Here is a 19,004-nt window from a genome sequence, read left to right as displayed (position 1 = left end):
CGGCAATGGTGGTGCATTCCTGGCCAATGTGAGTGCATTCCTGGCCAATGTGAGTGCATTCCTGGCAATGGCGGTGCATTCCTGGCAATGGCGGGTGCATTCCTGGCAATGGCGGGTGCATTCCCGGCAATGGCGAGTGCATTCCCGGCAATGGCGGGTGCATTCCCGGCAATGGCGGGTGCATTCCCGGCAATGGCGGGTGCATTCCCGGCAATGGTGGTGCATTCCTGGCCAATGTGAGTGCATTCCTGGCAATGGCGGTGCATTCCCGGCAATGGCGGGTGCATTCCCGGCAATGGCGGGTGCATTCCCGGCAATGGCGGGTGCATTCCCGGCAATGGCGGGTGCATTCCTGGCAATGTTGAGTGCATTCTCGGCAATGGTGACTGCATTCTCAGCAATGGTGGTGCATTCCTGGCAATGGCGGGGGCATTCCTGGCAATGGCGGGGGCATTCCTGGCAATGGCGGGGGCATTCCTGGCAATGGCGGTGCATTCCTGGCAATGGTGGCGCATTCTTGGCAATAGTGGGTGCATTGCTGGCAATGGTGGTGCATTCCTGGCAATGGTGGGTGCATTCCTGGCAATGGTGGGTGCATTGCCGGCAATGGTGGGTGCATTGCCGGCAATGGTGGGTGCTTTCCTGGCAATGGTGGGTGCATTCCTGGCAATGGTGGGTGCATTGCCGGCAATGGTGCATTCCTGGCAATGGTGCATTCCTGGCAATGGTGCATTCCTGGCAATGGTGGGTGCATTCCTGGCAATGGTGGGTGCATTGCTGGCAATGGTGAGTGCTGCATTCCTGGCAATGGTGGGTGCTGCATTCCTGGCAATGGTGGGTGCTGCATTCCTGGCAATGGTGGGTGCTGCATTCCTGGCAATGGTGAGGCTACATTCATGGCAGTGATGGGTCTGCAGATGGGCACTGACCCTTATTTTGCTTCACAGTTCTTTATTTAAAATAAAAAAAAAAATCCTGAAACTTCCCTCTTAAAGTGTTATACGCCAATAAATACGGTATATCCAAATACTTCACCACACTTCACTTCACCAAATCTGGCCCACTTTGAAAAAAAGTTTGGACACCCCTGTTCTAGGGAATAGGTAAACTGAGCAGATTTTGTAATGCAGTTCCTAGGATTCCCGAGAGCGTTGCAGAATGTTATTATTTTTCAGAAATGGCTTTTAAATTACTTTTCTGTATGTATTAGAAACAGGAATTGAATCCTTGCCAACATGAACAATTTTATCCGCTAAAATATTTGCCTTTTTTTTTTTTCAGCCATCCTGGCCATGTATAACACACAAACCCATGAACGCCTGAACTTTTTTTGGGCGACGAGCTTCACGTGATGCGGTCTGCCGCGATTTCAGCGTGATATATCACGTGACAATCGCAGCAGAACCGCATTGTGTTTTTAGTTCCCATTCAAATGAATGGCATCTGAAGCGTGTGTCGTGCAATTTGTCTTTCACCCTTGGGCGTTTTGAAATCACAGGCAGAATCGCAGCGTGTGTGAATGCATCCTCAAGCCTCGCACGATCAGATTTTTTGGACGACCATTCAATCCGATTTTTTTTGTTGTTGTTGTTGCATGCTAGTATCCTGTCGGAAGTGAGGAGGTTACTCACCATACCAAAATTCTCATACGACAGAATCCAAAGGCAGAAATGAGGTAATGTGTTTAAAAGTTTTGTATGTATTCTCTGCTCCTGAGCATTCGTAGTCTTGCTCTTATGTCGCGTACACACAACTGGACTTTCCGGTAGAAAGATTCAGACGGAATCATTCCGGTGGATATTACGATCGTGTGTGGGATTCATCAGACTTTTTTCTTTAAAAATTCAGACGGACCTAGAAATAGAACATTTCAAATCTGTCCAACAGAATCAATTCCCACCAGGAAAAGCGTTCGTATTTATGCTATTCCGATGGACCATTGTACGTCATCAAATTCTAAATGAATGGACTTTGGTCCGTTCGTGTGTGGGAAAGTCCGTATGGTTGGAACTCCGTCGGGAAGCCGATCTGACTTTTTCTGCCGGAAAGTCCGGTCATGGGCACACGGCATTAGAATTTTTTTTGTGTGAAAACCGATGAAAAGAAAATTGGACGTTGTGTTCATGTAAGACAAAAATGTTATAGTCTGCACATCCAACTTTTGTCCGAAGAAAAATCAGAATTGGCTGTTGAAAGCACCGTACTAACCAAGCGAAAATTACTATAAATGTCACCAATCAGTGGCTCATCACCAGTGCTGCCTATCAATGCCACCTACCAGTGCCCATCAGTGACACCTATCAGGGTCCATCAGTGGCACCTATCAGGGTCCATCAGTGGCACCTATCAGGGTCCATCAGTGGCACCTATCAGGGTCCATCAGTGGCACCTATCAGGGTCCATCAGTGACATCTCATCAGTGCTGTCTTATCAGTGCCCATCAGTGCAGCCCATCAGGGCCCATCAGTGCAGCCTCATGAGCGAATATCAATTAAGGAGAAAGATTACCTGTTTGCAAAATTTTATAACAAACTATGAAACTTATTTTTTTCAAAAATGTCAGTTTTTTTGTTTTTTTTAGCAAAAAATAAAAACCCAAGAGGTGAATAAATACCACCAAAAGAAAGCTCTATTTGTGTGAAAACAATGATAAAAATGTAATTTGGGCACAGTGTAGCACGACCGCGCAATTGTCATTCAAAATACGACAGCGCTGAAAGCTGAAAATTGGTCTGGGCAGGAGGTGTCCCAGTAAGTGCACAGTAACCAAGTGGTTAAAAGTCAGCAACTACAGAATGTGTAAAATATTTTGCTGGGGGGGTAAGGGGGGTGTTAATCCACTTTAAGGGTTTTTTTTTTTTTTACATCCACCTGCAGCTCTGCTCTGACACCCCCTCTCTACAGAGAGGAGAGCAGGGCTAATCCAATGGAAAGACGCATGTGGGTGTCTGAGCACAGCCATCAAAGCAATCTCCTTCTTGTATTTGTGTCCCAGCAGATGATACTGTTATTCCGAGCAAAGGAAAACCTCGCTAATTGCAAAGAGCAGAGGAAGTCAGAACAGATTGAATTATTCACTGCTCAGATCCTGCAAATTGGAAAAGAAGAATTTGGAGAGGAGGCCATTTTAAAGGATCAGTCCGAGCCGAGAGTGCTAATCCAGTTAGAGACGGAGGCTTGACAGACGGGAATCGTATTTTGGCGCAGGGGCGGCCTGTGCGTTAAGGGCACACGGGCGCCACCCCCTCTCTCCATGCCATCCCCCCTATATGGTTAAGGAAAAGATTCATGCAGAGCGCTCCAACTGTCCCTGATTTGGAGGGACTGTCCCTGATTTGGAGCAATGTCCCTCTGTCCCTCTTTCCTCCTCATTTGTCCTTCATTTTGGTCTGATCTATATAGATGTATATAAAATGCACTTTTTATCTTTCAAAATGTGTTTCCCAGCGCTAAACCTTTCATCTGCTTTCTAAATTGCTGCATTTGTAAATGCCAAAAGCCAATATAAAGGAATAGTAGTGGTAAAAAAAGCCCTTGTGGGTTTAAGCACTTTAATGCCCTGTACACACGGTCGGAAATTCCGATGGAAAAGGTCCGATCGGATTATGTTGTCGGAAAATCCGATCATGTGTGGGCTCTATCGGACTTTTTTCCGTCGGAAATTCCGCCGGAAAAAGTTTGAGAGCTGCATCTAAAATTTTCCGACAACAAAATCAGATTGGACGTTTTCCGTTCGTTTGTAGAGAATTCCGACGGACAAAGTGCCACGCATGCTCAGATTTCATTACAAGACCAAAGTTATTGGCTACTAGCCTCTACGTCGTTTTCAACGAACGTCACCTCTTTAAGAATGATTGGATTTTCCAACAACCTTGTCCGACCGTGTGTATGCAAGACAAGTGTGGCACAAAATCTGTCGGAAAAAATCTGATGGATTTTGTTGTTGGAATGTCCGACCGTGTATACAGGGTCTAATACATAAGGCCTTTGGGCAGAAGTGATGTTTGACATCGCTCCCGTCATCCAATGGCAAAGAGTCAAGTGGGGGCCATCATTCCCTTCACTCGACCTGCCTACCACGGGAAAGGATCGGATCGTCTCCAATACTACCAACGGATCCGGTAAGCGGCAGAGAAGACCGGGACATGGCGGGAGGGGGTGGGCACCTCTCCCACCACCAATAAAATTGATCCTGCAGTGAATCCGCCACAGAGACCACTTTTATCTTAAAGCAAACCACCCGTCGTTGAAGAAAATACCGGGATTATGGCAGCCATAAAAACAGTATTTAACACCAAAGTAGCGACATAAGTCCACAGTGGGTGGTCCGGATGTGGTTAAATCAAGCCTTTTTACTAGCGATTTTAAATCGACCTGATTTAAATCAAAACCATCCTGTTCTCCTCTGACTGTCCTATGAGGCTGCAGGATCCCTGACCCTCTGGACAGTGCTGATTGGCCCTGTGCTGATCACATGCACCCTCTCAAAAGGAGAAAAAAAAAAAACTCTAGCAGTACACACCAAACTGAGCATGTGCAGTGTGCCCCCAAGGCGCTGGTCTATAAGCAGATGGATTGGGGACAGTGGAACAAGCATGCTTTCATGCATATGCAGACTGATTTTACAGTTGTGGGTTTAAATGTGTTTATCACAAGTTTAAATCAAGTAAGGGTTTCGTTTTCACAAGAGGTCAAAAAGAACTACCAACGTGTTTCAGGTACCCACACAGCCCCTTCCTTCAGAGTCGTGAATGCTACCTCTTGGACAGTCAGCCCTCACTGCTATTACTGTCCCTGATGAAGAGGGGTTTGAGCCTCAAAAACGCGTTGAATATACTTTTTTTTACCTCGATTGTGAAAAATAAACTTTTAATGGACTTGATTTAAGAACAGTAAGGCTTCACTTGTAAAAAAAAAAAAAAAAAAAAAACGCACAAAAACAAACACACTTATGAGTTTTTGTTTACATTTATGTCTCTGAACGCATTGTTTTCAATAGAGACAGTCACGTGCGCTGTGCTGAGATCATTAACACAGAATCCAAAAATCTGCGTCGGAGGATCCCCGTTGACACCAACTCTTACCCCCCCGCTGACACCAACGATGGGGCACTCTTACTCCCCGCTGACACCAACGATGGGGCACTCTTAGCCCCCCCCGCTGACACCAACGATGGGGCACTCTTAGCCCCCCCCGCTGACACCAACGATGGGGCACTCTTACCCCTCCCCCCCGCTGACACCAACGATGGGGCACTCTTACCAACCCCCGCTGACACCAACGATGGGGCACTCTTACCCCCCCCCGCTGACACCAACGATGGGGCACTCTTACCCCCTCGCTGACACCAACGATGGGGCACTCTTAACCCCCCCGCTGACACCAACGATGGGGCACTCTTAACCCCCCCGCTGACACCAACGATGGGGCACTCTTACCCCCCCCCCCCGCTGACACCAACGATGGGGCACCCTTCCCCCCCCCCCCGCTGACACCAACGATGGGGCACTCTTCCCCCCACTGACACCAATGATGGGGCACTCTTCCCTCCACTGACACCAATGATGGGGCACTCTTCCCTCCACTGACACCAATGATGGGGCACTCTTCCCTCCACTGACACCAATGATGGGGCACTCTTCCCCCCACTGACACCAATGATGGGGAACTCCGGAGTCACCATGGGCCTCTTGGCTGCTTCTCTGATGAATGCTCTCCTTGCCCGGCCTGTCAGTTTAGGTGGACGGCCATGTCTTGGTAGGTCTGTAGTTGCACCAAACTCTTTCCATTTTTGGATGATGGATTGAACAGAGCTCCGTGAGATCTTCAAATCTTGGGATATTTTTTTATAACCTAACGCTGCTTTAAAACTTCTCCACAACTTTATCCCTGACCTGTCTGGTGTGTTCCTTGGCCTTCATGATGCTGTTTGTTCACCAAAGTTCTCTAACAAACCTCCGAGGGCTTCACAGAACAGTTGTATTTATACTGAGATTGAATTACACACAGGTGGACTCTATTTATTAATTAGGTGACCTCTGAAGGCAATGGGTTCCACTAGATTTTAGTTAGGGGTATCAAAGTAAAGAGGGCTGAATACAAATGCCCCCCACACTTTTAAGGTATTTGTAAAAAAAAAAATTGAAAACCATTTATAATTTTCCTTCCACTTCACAATAATGTGCCGCTTTGTGTTGGTCTATCACATAAAATCCCAATAAAATAAATTTATATGTTATTTGGTTGTAACATGAGAAAATGTGGAAAATTTCAAGGGATATGAATACTTTTTCAAGGCACTGTAAACCTTCACTGGACCGGATCTAGGCTTTGTGATGCTCTAATCCTTCTAGACAATGAACAGGCAAAGTGACAATCTGTGTTGCGGTAACCTGCGGTTAAAGCACTCATTAATGGCCTTGTAAAATGCACCTTAGCAGCAAACAATTGTCGAAAAAGTTCTCCTGGCTCAAACCTGCTTTCAATGGACTGCCTTAATGCCACGCATGCTAGTGGGCGAAATACCACACATTAAAGCACACCATGATGCCAACGGCCCTAACTATGTGTGCGATGCTTCTGTCTGTCAGACAAGTCCCACAGGGAATCCAGTGGATTGTGGTGCTTCCAACGGCCCCCCACCCGCCCACCAGAGCGACATCTTCCCGTCTCTACATAGCCTGCCTTACTGAGCCTAGAAGTGGTTAAATCTGCAGATTTTTGCTTAATTTGGCTGTGTTCCTATTCTGAGGTGACGGATTTCTTTGCCAGTTCACTAAAATAAACCAGCCTATCCCCCCACCTCCTCCCCAAACGTCGAGAGAAGAAGACATTGTACAAAACGCCCCTGTCACAGATGAAATCAGAATTTTTGTGGACTTCATTTTGGCACACAGCAGTCCGGTGAAAAACACGCTCACACCCATAGAACAAACAACGATCTATTTACAGGATGTGGCAAGCTTTTCCCCTCTCTCAGCGTGAAATTATAATCTATTTACAAACCTTGCGGGCCTTATTAACTACTGTGGTCCTGCAGGGTGGCACACGGTGCCCGGTAGGAATTTCCGTCAAAGTTAAGAAGGTTTTGATGCACACTTTGTTAAAAAAAAAAGAAGGTTTTGACGCATTGTGACCAATGACACCCACACAGCCAGGGCCGCTTTAGAAATTGTGGGGCCCCCTACAGCTTATTTGACAAAGGCCAAGCCCTGGACAGCCTAACTGCCTGCCCCAGCGGATTACTATAGAGCAAGGGTATCAAGCTCAATTTAATTGAGGGCCGCACCAGCAGTATGGTTGCCCTCAAAGGAGCAGTTGTATCTGAGTAAGCTATATACAGGAGTGCAGAGTTCAGGAGTGTGTTACATACAGAGTACAGAGTTCAGTATTAAATTACATACAGAATGCAGAGTTCAGAAGTACGCTACGTACAGAGTGCAGGGTTCAGAAGTACGCTACATGCAGAGTTCAAGGTTCAGAAGTACACTATATACAGAGTGCAGGATTCAAAAGTACGCTACATACAGAGTGCAGGGTTCAGAAGTACGCTACATGCAGAGTGCAGGCTTCAGAGGTCCGCTACATGCAGAGTGCAGGCTGCAAAAGTTTGCTATGTACAGAGTGCAGTATTCAGAAGCGTGCTATGCACAGAGTGCAGGGTTTAGGATTACACTATGTACAGATTTCAGAAGTGTGCTACGTGCAGAGTGCAGGTTCAGAAGCACGCTGCGTAGAGAGTGCAAAGTCCTGGGGGGGGTGTTGTGTACAGAGTGCAGGGTTCAGGAGTGCATTATATACAGGGTGCATAGTTCAGGATTACACTATGTATAGAGTGTAGAGTTCAGAACTGCGCAAGTACAGAGTGTAGAGTTCATGTTTGTGCTATGTACATAGTGCAGGGTTTAGGGGTGCTCTGTGTACAGAGTGCGGGGTTCAGGGGTGCACTATGTACAGTGTGCAACCTCAACCTCCCTCCCCAAAGCTTTCTCACATTTCTTTTTTTAACAAGAAGCTTTCTCACATCTCTGCTCTCTCCTACTTGGCCCGGCTGGTTTAGGAGTGCACTGTGTATGCTACGTACAGAGTGTAGGGTTCAGGGGTGCTTTGCATACAGAGTGCAGAGTCCAGGAGTGCGCTACATACAGCGTGCAGGGTTCAGGAGTGCGCTATGTACAGAGTGCAGGGTTCAGGAGTGCGCTACGTACAGAGTGCAGGGTTCAGGAGTGCGCTACGTACAGAGTGCAGGGTTCAGGAGTGCGCTACGTACAGGGTGCAGAGTTCAGGATTACACTATGAACAGAGTGTAGCGTTCAGAAGTGCACAAGTACAGAGTGTAAAGTTCAGGGGTGTGCTGTGTACAGAGTGCAAGGTTTAGGGGTGCGCTATGCACAGTGTGGGTCTACTACCTGTGTATTTAGCTCCAGTACCTCTCTCTGTAGGCAGCTTTGCCTCGCCTTGCAAGTAGATCGTTCTCTCTCTCAGGTTCTGGTGATCTGTCCCCACCGTGTGTATAGGGATCTGTTAGATCTGGGAGCCGCTGAGAGCAAAGCTGCCCCTTGTAAACACAGAAGGTACCTGGAAGTGGGAGCGAGTGGAGGGTGAGAGCCAGAGGTGGCTGAATTTAGTTCCCACAACGTTTCGGTTGCAAAACTGGGTGCAAGGGCCATGTGACAAGGCCTGGTGGGCTGGATTTGGAACGTAGGCCTTGTGTTTGACATATGTGCTATAGAGGAAGCTGAAACTTAAATTGTCAGGAGCCACGGCCCAAGGGAAGTCTCAGCCTGCTCCCAAAAAAATTAAGTAGTCTCCTGCTGGACTGGGGCCCAGTGAACTTTTTGTTCATTTTTGGGAGCCCCAGATTGTATGTGCCCAAAGGTCCTCCTTGGGCCATCTGCTGAACTGATGGGGTCCCTGGCCCGATGATTGTCCTGTGGTGTGCCCATCCAGTATGAGATCCCATTAATGCGACCAGTTGGGAAAATGTGTTTGTTCATCATCAAGCTAGAATGTCTTCTGGAGTATGGCGATGTCTGCTGGAAATGTATGGCTGCATGCTGGAATAAAGCGCGCTGGGTTTGATGTTAGGAAGATAAAAGCAGACTTTGCGAACGTCTTGCTGTTTTGATAAATGGATAAAATGTCATTCTTCAGTAGGTGGTGGATATAACGCTCAAAGGAAAATTAGATCAATGCATGATCAGCATTTCATCCAGAAAGGCCAACCGTACCAGCCCATTACCGAACAGCTCTTGCAATGAAAATGTTTGCGTTGGATCCTCTTATTATGGCACAAGCTTGCTGCAGCCCCATTCATTTCTATGCGTGAGCCATACTATGTTGGATGCCTAGAGCAGTGTATCTCAAACTTTTTTTCTGTCAAAACACACTTCAAAATTATGCACAAATCTTGAGGCACCCCACGCTAAAATGTAAAACACTAAATTAAATAGTTTTACCTCATGCAACGGCATTGGCACAGGTAGGACACCCAACATTGGAGGTCATTTATTTTTACTAAGCAAATACACCTTTGCACACTGCTAGTGACTAGTTTTGCAGATTTTTCTTCTTCTCCCTTGGTTTCTCTGCTACATTCAGCTAATGTGACCCCAGTGCTGACGTAGAAAGGCAAACACATATATCCCCAGGTGCCCGATGTCCTCTTTATTAACCTATGACATTATAGGTTGTTAGAATGCCAGCAGCTAGACTGCATGTGGCCCAGGGTTATAATGCTGCAGAATTAACACATGTGGCTTTGTGTAACAAAAAAAGGCAGGCTTGATCCACTTGTCAGCTTGTTGAACATTTTTGGGTAATTTGAAGCAATTTTGGGGCATTTTACCAAGGCACTCCTGAAGAACTTAGAAGGCACCCTGGTTGAAAAAGACCAGCCTAGGAGGATGCTATGAGTACAGATCAGCCATAAGAATAAATGCATTTGCAGTTAAAGGAGGACCCGGTGTGGCATTTCCGTTGCAAGGGCAGGGCCCAGGTTTTCATTGTTGGAAGGATTTTATTGCTAACTCAATGGCCACTGTGAGAAATCCACCCTCCCAATACCCCCAAGCCATGAATGAAAGTGAGAGAAATTCCAACAGTTTCACAGGAACAGAAGAAAAATCTTCTAATGCTGTGTTGGTCAACTTACTTGATATGGGGGCCTCAAGTGTGGCCCCCAACATTACCACATTATTAGCACATAAAATAAAGTGAATATTCAGTCTCGGAGACAGCAGACAAATGACAAGATATAGTCAAAGACTGTGGACATGATACATAAGATGGCCGATGACAGTGAACATGATACAAGAGGTATCCAAAAAATGGTGGACATGATACAAGAGATGGCCAAAGATGGTGGACATGATACAAGAGATGGCCAAAGATGGTGGACATGATACAAGAGATGGCCAAAGATGGTGGACATGATACAAGAGATGGCCAAAGATGGTGGACATGATACAAGAGATGGCCAAAGATGGTGGACATGATACAAGAGATGGCCAAAGATGGTGGACATGATACAAGAGATGGTCAAAGATGGTGGACATGATACAAGAGATGGCCAAAGATGGTGGACATGATACAAGAGATGGCCAAAGATGGTGGACATGATACAAGAGATGGCCAAAGATGGTGGACATGATACAAGAGATGGCCAAAGATGGTGGACATGATACAAGAGATGGCCAAAGATGGTGGACATGATACAAGAGATGGCCAAAGATGGTGGACATGATACAAGAGATGGCCAAAGATGGTGGACATGATACAAGAGATGGCCAAAGATGGTGGACATGATACAAGAGATGGCCAAAGATGGTGGACATGATACAAGAGATGGCCAAAGATGGTGGGCATGATACAAGAGATGGTCAGAGACCCCACACATTCCCATAGACACACTTCTAAACCTTGTGGACAGCCTTCCCAGAAGAGTTGAAGCTGTTATAGCTGCAAAGGGTGGGCCAACTCAATATTGAACCCTACAGACTAAAGCCTCGTACATTGTTGCGATTGTTGGCAGGGGATTGTCTGCCGACAGACTGTTGTCCTTAAATCTGACCACTAGTAAGCTCCTTTTGACAACTGTTATCCAACTTTTGGCCAACAAATGTTGAATGGCAGGCTAGTAAATGTTCGGCGAAGAACGTTCTGTTATCAGATTTTTGTATGGTCAGTACACAAATGTGTCACACAAAAAAGTCAAAAGTACAAACATGCATGCTTGGAATCAGTGCTCACCAAACACAAAATTAGCAGAAGAGGCCCAAAAGGGTGGCGCTCAAGAGCTGAAAATTCCTCGCAGTACGTCACTACGTTCCTGTTTGTTGCACGACAATTGTGTAATGTTATTATGCAAGACAAGATCCTGACACACGCCCTTAAGACAAAAATCAACAATCGTACCTTGTGTACAAGGCTTAAGCCTGGGATACCATTAAAGTTCATGTGCATGTAAAAGCATGTGTCCCACTACTTTTGGTAATAAAGTGTATGTGTATGGCCGGCTTGCTTTGGACAGAATTCTTCTCACATCCCTGTTGTGTGTTTGGGGCAGGGAGTCAAGATAATTCTCCCCAAAAGGACACACATCCAAAGAAAGTGTTTTAACTATTCCCTACTCTAAATCGAAAACTACAAAATATTTGCTCAAAGCCGGAAAATTGACCGGGCCGAGTTCCGTGCACTGGGTATTCACTATAAATTATGCAAAGTAGAAAATTAAGATTCAAAGACCAGCTGGGGGAAAAGTGGGGCAGCCAGGAAGCCAGGATAAACATGTGTTCTATGCCAAGACCTGGACGTCCCCTCACCTGTGAGATGCATTGAACCCTGCGATAAACATACACGGCCTTTTTTTTTTTTTTATTAAGTGTCTTTAATATATCAAGATTGAGCTATCTATTTGTGGGGACTTACTACCAACAAATATCTGGAATATCTTTTTTTTTTTTCCAACGTACTTATTATCAAGCAAAGCACATGAAGACATTTCTTTCCCTGCCTTCTAATGCTGACAGTACAATATGTCAAACTCGGTGTAATTAGGACATAATAGGCCTGATCTCAGCAATAGGCTCCACTTATCTGATGTGTACAATAGAGAGGAATTATGTGCTGGTGGCTTAGCTTAACAGGGAACGCTCAGAGATTGTCTAAGTGGTATATTTAGGAGCAGTGGAAAGGCTGATTTGCCTATTATTCGCCTGGTGAATGCTTGAACGCGTTGATAGAGCACATTCACCACAAAGATTCAGCTGCATATTCAAAAAGGCGTTCGCCTAGCCAGCTGGCATTGATGTCGTCAGCAGACGCTAGTCTTCATCAAGCCTTGACTCGGGTCCCTTTAGTGCATTTTGTCGTGATTGTTTTAACATCGGCTGCTCAAGCCCTGAAGAAGGAGGAGGCTTTTCCCCCTGAAACACGTTGGCTATAGTGTATTTGATGCTCTTAACTATACTAGGTTTCAAAAAAAACTTTAAGTGAGATGAACCTTTGTACCAGGCGTTCATGATTCATGAGCCCTGATGGCTGAAACACGTTGGATTTTTTGATAGTTATTCACTTGCAGTGGAAAGGCTGATTTTCCTATTCGCCTGGTGAATGCTTGAACGCGCTGATAGAGCACATTCACCACAAACATTCAGCTGCATATTCAAAAAGGCGTTCGCCTAGCCAGCTGGCATTGATGTCGTCAGCAGATGCTAGTCTTCATCAAGCCTTGACTCGGGTCCCTTTAGTGCATTTTGTCGTGATTGTTTTAACATCGGCTGTTTGAACCCTGAAGAAGGGGGAGGTTTTTCCCCCTAAACGTTGGCTATAGTGTATTTGATGCTCTTAACTATACTATGTTTCAAAAAACCTTCAAGTGAGATGAACCTTTGTACCAGGCATTCCACCATTCATGATTCATGAGTCATGATTAAGCCCTGATGGCTGAAATGCGTTGGATTTTGACTGTTGTTCAACTGCAGTGGAAAGGCTGATTTGCCTATGAATCGCTTGGTGAATGATTGAACTTGTTGATAGCGCATATTCACCACAAATATTCAGCTACATATTCAAAAAGCCGTTCGCCTAGCCAGCTGACTTTGTACCATCAGCAGACGCTAGTCTTCATCAAGCCTTGACTCGGGTCCCTTTAGTGCATTTTGTCGTGACTGTTTTAACACCGGCTGCTTATGCCCTGAAGAAGGAGGCTTTCCCCCGAAACACGTAGGCTATAGTGTATTTGATGGTCTTAACTATACTAAAAGGGGGTTATTTACGAAAGGCAAATCCACTTTGCACTTCAAGTGCAAACTACAAGTTCAAAGTGCACTTGAAATTCCACTGAAAGTGCACTTGGAAGTGCAGTCACTGTAAATCTGAGGGGTAGATCTCCTGTACAATAATAATAGATCTGAAATAAGGGGAAGCTCTGCTGATTTTATCATCCAATCATGCGCAAGCTAAAATGCCGTTTAATTTTTCCTTGCATGTCCCCGTCGGATCTACAGCGACTGCACTTTCAGTGCAATTTCAAGTGCACTTTGCACTTGTAGCATGTAGATGTGGACAGATGAACCTTTGTACCAGGCGTTCCTCCATTCATGATTCATGAGCCATGATTAAGGCCTGATGGACAAAAAGCGTTGCATTTTTTGACTTGTTCACCTGCATTAATAAAATAAAATGATGTTTTAGCTGACTTCCATTACACCAGCCTTTCTCCCTTTTTGCCACAGGTTCTTCCATGCACATCCAAATAATTGCCATCTAGCAATCAACCCCTTTGCCACCATCAGAGAGGTAGCATCCTAGGACCAGAACAATGTCCACCCATATACAGTGGTGTGAAAAAGTGTTTGCCCCCTTCCTCATTTCCTGTTCCTTTGCATGTTTGTCACACTTAAGTGTTTCGGAACATCAAACCAATTTAAACAATAGTCAAGGACAACACAAGTAAACACAAAATGCAAATTGTAAATGAAGGTGTTTATTATTAAAGGTGAAAAAAAATCCAAACCATCATGGCCCTGTGTGAAAAAGTGATTGCCCCCCTTGTTAAAACATACTATAACTGTGGTTGTCCACACCTGAGTTCAATTTCTCTAGCCACACCCAAGCCTGATTATTGCCACACCTGTTCACAATCAAGGCATCACTTAAATAGGAGCTGCTTGACACAGTAAGGTCCACCAGAAGATCCTTAAACGCTACACATCATGCCGAGACCCAAAGAAATTCAGGAACAATTGAGAAAGAAAGTAATTGAGATCTATCAGTCTGGAAAGGGTTATAAAGCCATTTCCAAAGCTTTGGGAATCCAGCGAACCACAGTGAGAGCCATTATCCACAAATGGCGAAGACATGGAACAGTGGTGAACCTTCCCAGGAGTGGCCGGCCGCCCAAAATTACCCCAAGAGCGCAGCGACGACTCATCCAAGAGGTCACAAAAGACCCCACAACAACGTCCAAGGAACTGCAGGCCTCACTTGCCTCAGTTAAGGTCAGCGTTCATGCCTCCACCAATAGGAAAAGACTGGGCAAAAATGGCCTGCATGGCAGAGTTCCAAGGAGAAAACCACTGCTGAGCAAAAAGAACATCAAAGCTCGTCTCAATTTCTCCACAACACATCTTGATGATCCCCAAGACTTTTGGGACAACATTCTGTGGACCGATGAGACAAAAGTGGAACTCTTTGGAAGGTGCGTGTCCAAGTATATCTGGCGTAGAAGGAACACTGCATTTCATAAAAAGAACATTATACCAACAGTAAAATATGGTGGTGGTAGTGTGATGGTCTGGGGCTGTTTTGCTGCTTCAGGACCTGGAAGACTTGCCGTGATAAAAGGAACTATGAATTCTGCTGTCTACCAAGAGATCCTGAAGGAGAATGTCCGACCATCTGTTCGTGTACTCAAGCTGAAACGAACTTGGGTTCTGCAGCAGGACAATGATCCTAAACACACCAGCAAGTCCACCACCGAATGGCTGAAGAAAAACAAAATGAAGACTTTGGAGTGGCCTAGCCAAAGTCCTGACCTGAATCCTATTGAGATGTTGTGGTATGACCTTAAAAAGGCCGTTCATGCTCGAAAACCCTCTAATGTAACTGAATTAGGACAATTCTGCAAAGATGAGTGGGCCAAAATTCCTCCAGGAAGCTGTAAAAGCCTCATTGCACGTTATCGCAAACGCTTGGTTGCAGTTGTTGCTGCTAAGGGTGGCCCAACCAGTTATTAGGTTTAGGGGGCAATCACTTTTTCACACAGGGCCATGATGGTTTGGATTTTTTTTCACCTTTGATAATAAACACCTTCATTTACAAATTGCATTTTGTGTTTACTTGTGTTGTCCTTGACTATTGTTTAAATTGGTTTGATGTTCAGAAACACTTAAGTGTGACAAACATGCAAAGGAACAGGAAATGAGGAAGGGGGCAAACACCTTTTCACACCACTGTATACACTCACCGGCCACTTTATTAGGTACACTTTGCTAGTAGCGGGTTGGACCCCCTATTGCCTTCATTCTTGGTGGCATAGATTCAGCGAGGTGTTGGAAACAATTCTCCGAGATTTTGGTCCATAGTGACATGATAACGTCACGCAGTTGCTATAAAATTTGTTGGCTGGACATCCATGGTGCCAACCTCCACATTCCACCACATCCCAAAGGTGGTCTATTGGATGAGATGTGGTGAGTATGGAGGCCATTGGAGGACAGTGACCTCATTGTCCAGTGGTGAGATGATTTGAGATTTGTGACATGGTGCATTATCCTGCTGGAAGGAGCCATCAGAAGATGGGGACTCTGTAGTCATAAAGGGGTGGACATGGTCAGCAACAATACTCAGGTAGGCCGTGGGGTTTAAAATATGCTCAGTTGGTACTAAAGGGCCCAAAGTGTGCCAAGAAAATACCCCCACACCATTACATCACCACCAGCCTGGACCAGTGATACAAGACAGGATGGATCCATGATTTCATGTTGTTTACACCAAATTCTGACCTGACCATCTGAAATTAAGACTCATTTTCTTTTGTCCAATTTTGGTGATCCTGTGCGAATTGTAGCCTCAGTTCTTAGCTGACGGTAGTGACACCCAGTGTGGTCTTCTCTTGCTGTACCCATCTGCTTCAAGGCCCAATGTGTTGTGCGTTCAGAGATGGTATTCTGCATACCTTGGATGTGACGTGTAGTTATTTCAGTTGCTGTTGTCTATCATCTCGAACCAGTCTGCCCATTCTCCTCTGACATCAAGGCCTTTTCCTCCACACAACTGCCACTCACTGGATATTTTCTCTTTTTTTTCTGGACCATTCTCCCATAAACCCTAGAAAATCCCAGTAGATCAGCAGTTCTTGAAATACTCAGACCAGCCCATCTGGCACCAACAACCATGCCACGTTCAGAGTCACTTAAACCCCCTTTCTTCCCCATTCTGATGCTCGCTTTGAACTTCAGCAAGTCTTCTTCACCACGTCTAGATGCCTAAAAGCACTGAGTTGCTGCCATGTGATTGGCTGACTAGCAATTTTTGTTACCAAGCAATTGAACGGGTGTACCTAATAAAGTGGCCGGTGATTGTGTATTTTCGTGGCTTCTTTGAAGGAAAAAACACCTTACGGTATATCCATCAGAACCAATTTTCACTTCTATCCTGCGCTGTCATACACACATCACTGGCCTATATCTGCAATTTTAGTATTCTACAATAGAGAATGCTATGCTCTCAGACATTAAAGAGACTCTGTCCCTTAGTCCATTCAGAGTCTCCTTAAGGACAACCTCCGGACCTAGTTCTAGCCACCTTCTGCACATTCCCTTGCTGCACTGTTGCACGCCATTCCTAAACCTCAGTAAGGGAGCATGTTGGAGCTTACAAGGTGTTAATAATGGTCCCCCCCCCCCCCCCCGTTAGGTGACACTGATAAAGCGTGAAGATTGCCCACCCTGCATTTAAGGTGGTAGCCACATGAAGCTCCTCCATACCTGGAGGCACCGATTTTGTGTGGCAAGTCCAAAAGTGCAACCAGTAAGCAGGTTAGAGAGTGGGCTGGAGAGTGGGAACTTCCCTTCCCTCTATGTGATCCCCCCCTCCCGTATCTCAGCTGGGGTTTCCACAAAAAAAAATAAAAAAAAATAAAAAAAACGACCCACACACCCAGTGATCAAGCGATGTTCTGTAGGTATACACCTCTGCTGCAGCATACAGGGTTTCACGCTGCCTTCTTCTGTGGCTTCATCAGGAGGTCAGCTGTCTCTTCCAGGTTCTGTGGAGCATCATCAGGGGGCCGACAGCAAAACCAGTAAAAGGGTATCTGAGGAGGCTGGGGGTACTGCATATGTCATTCCCACCTAGGCAAGAATACAGGAAGTGCAGAAAAGTGTTTCCCAGAAAAAAAAGAGAAGAAGACAGGAGAGGAGTGGAATGCTATAACGTGGGTGGGGAAGGCGAAGTTCCACTTTAAAGAGATTCTGTCACTCTTCCCTGAATGGGGGAAAATTATTAAATTTTAATAGTACCTGTGGCGAATATTACATTGGCGGTAACACATTAATTCCACCATTGAGGTGTAAATCAAGCCTCAACTTCAAAAGGAACAAAACAAATAAAAAATAAAAAAATTAAAAATCACTGCTTAAAGCTTCCCTATTTGCAAGCATTTTTCCCGGGGAGGGGGGACCCAAGTACCTTTTTCAGCAGGTACTTGCTCCAGTTTCTTCATTCCTAGCCTTGGCGAGGAGGACACATCCTTTGGCCCACCTCCACCTGAGGTTACCTGGAATAAACATCCAACAACCCAGGAGGCTTCAGGACCCCCCCCCCCCCCGTCCACAATCTCAAGCATGCACAGCGGGAGGCCGGCTGTGAGTCATGAAATGACAGCTGGCTTCCGAATCCAAGATGGTGGCACGGGACCAAAAAAGAGCTGTGAAACTTCAGCAGCTAGGAAAGGAGTGGTGGACTTCCTGGGCTGGTATTTGTTTCCTAATAATCAGCAGCTGTCGTCTTTTGTTCTGGGGTGGCCAAGAGTTCCTCTTTAAAGACTTAATTTCTTCCATAATCCAGTGATCTTCACTGTGCGGTTCTTCCCGACGCCACGCAGCCTCTTGGGTCCTCTTCTTACTGTGCATGGATGAGCGCTATTTCCAACTGGCTTGCTAAAAATGAACTTTTCCTTTTAAAAGTGATTGATTATTGCATGTTCTTATTGTATTACTGAGCAAACTCAGCAGAAGAACTGGCAGACGAAGCTTTTAGCAGCACAGAGTTTTATGATGAATCTCTAGTTTGTATTGGAACGATGTCCGGGCTTTCATATACTGTAGCCTTTTATTCTGATCTTGAATACTATAGCTTTTTATTGTCTTCCATGTCCCCAATGAGCTCCTCTCATTTCCTGTTCTGATGACTGGTGTCACAGTGGCAGGAAGTGAGGGGTAATCTCCCTAAAAGGGACATAGACAGTAAAAATTAGAGAGTTCTAGATATTCACTTCTCCAAACCAGCTGCAAGTCTATTTAAACATTCGCAACCCTAAACCTGATCATTCAACAGAATTTCCATGACCTTCCTTAGAGGTCCAAATGCATAAGCATGCGCATGGGATGTGCCTGGGCACACCCTATTCACCCCCCACCGCACCCATTACACCTGCTGTCTGCCCCCCCACCCCTGCAGCTCTGTTGGCTTCCCTCCTTTCCTCTCCTGTCGGCTGCTGTGGAGGATGTTTCAGGATGGAGAGCAGGGGAAGTGGTTGGTAAATATGTAATTTACCAGCCCCTTCCTTTTCTGAATGAACATAGTGAGTGATCGGTACTGATCGGTCCTGTGTCCATTCATAAGTGAAGCATTGTGTTTACTATGCTTCCGTTGTGAACGAACAGGAAGCCGCTCAGCAGAGAGCACTTTCCATTCATTCACTGTCCAGTGCAGTTGAGGCTACAGGGAAAGGGACCGGGGAATTTTATTCATCAAAGCAAGGGCCATAAAGACATGAG

The 19,004-nt window shown here is 45.7% G+C and overlaps 1 protein-coding gene across 2 annotated transcripts in view; it reads right to left on the bottom strand.

The window, feature by feature from the left end:
- Positions 1 to 19,004, bottom strand: part of LBHD2 (LBH domain containing 2) — a 117,279-nt gene that overhangs the window by 88,797 nt on the left and 9,478 nt on the right. The gene's annotated exons all lie outside the window — the stretch shown is intronic.

This window comes from Lithobates pipiens, unplaced genomic scaffold (genome assembly GCF_037356315.1).
Source record: "Lithobates pipiens isolate NorthernLeopardFrog02 unplaced genomic scaffold, aLitPip1_a1.2 Scaffold_30, whole genome shotgun sequence".
NCBI classification, from domain to species: Eukaryota; Metazoa; Chordata; class Amphibia; order Anura; family Ranidae; genus Lithobates; species Lithobates pipiens.
This window is presented reverse-complemented; position numbering and strand designations above follow the sequence as displayed.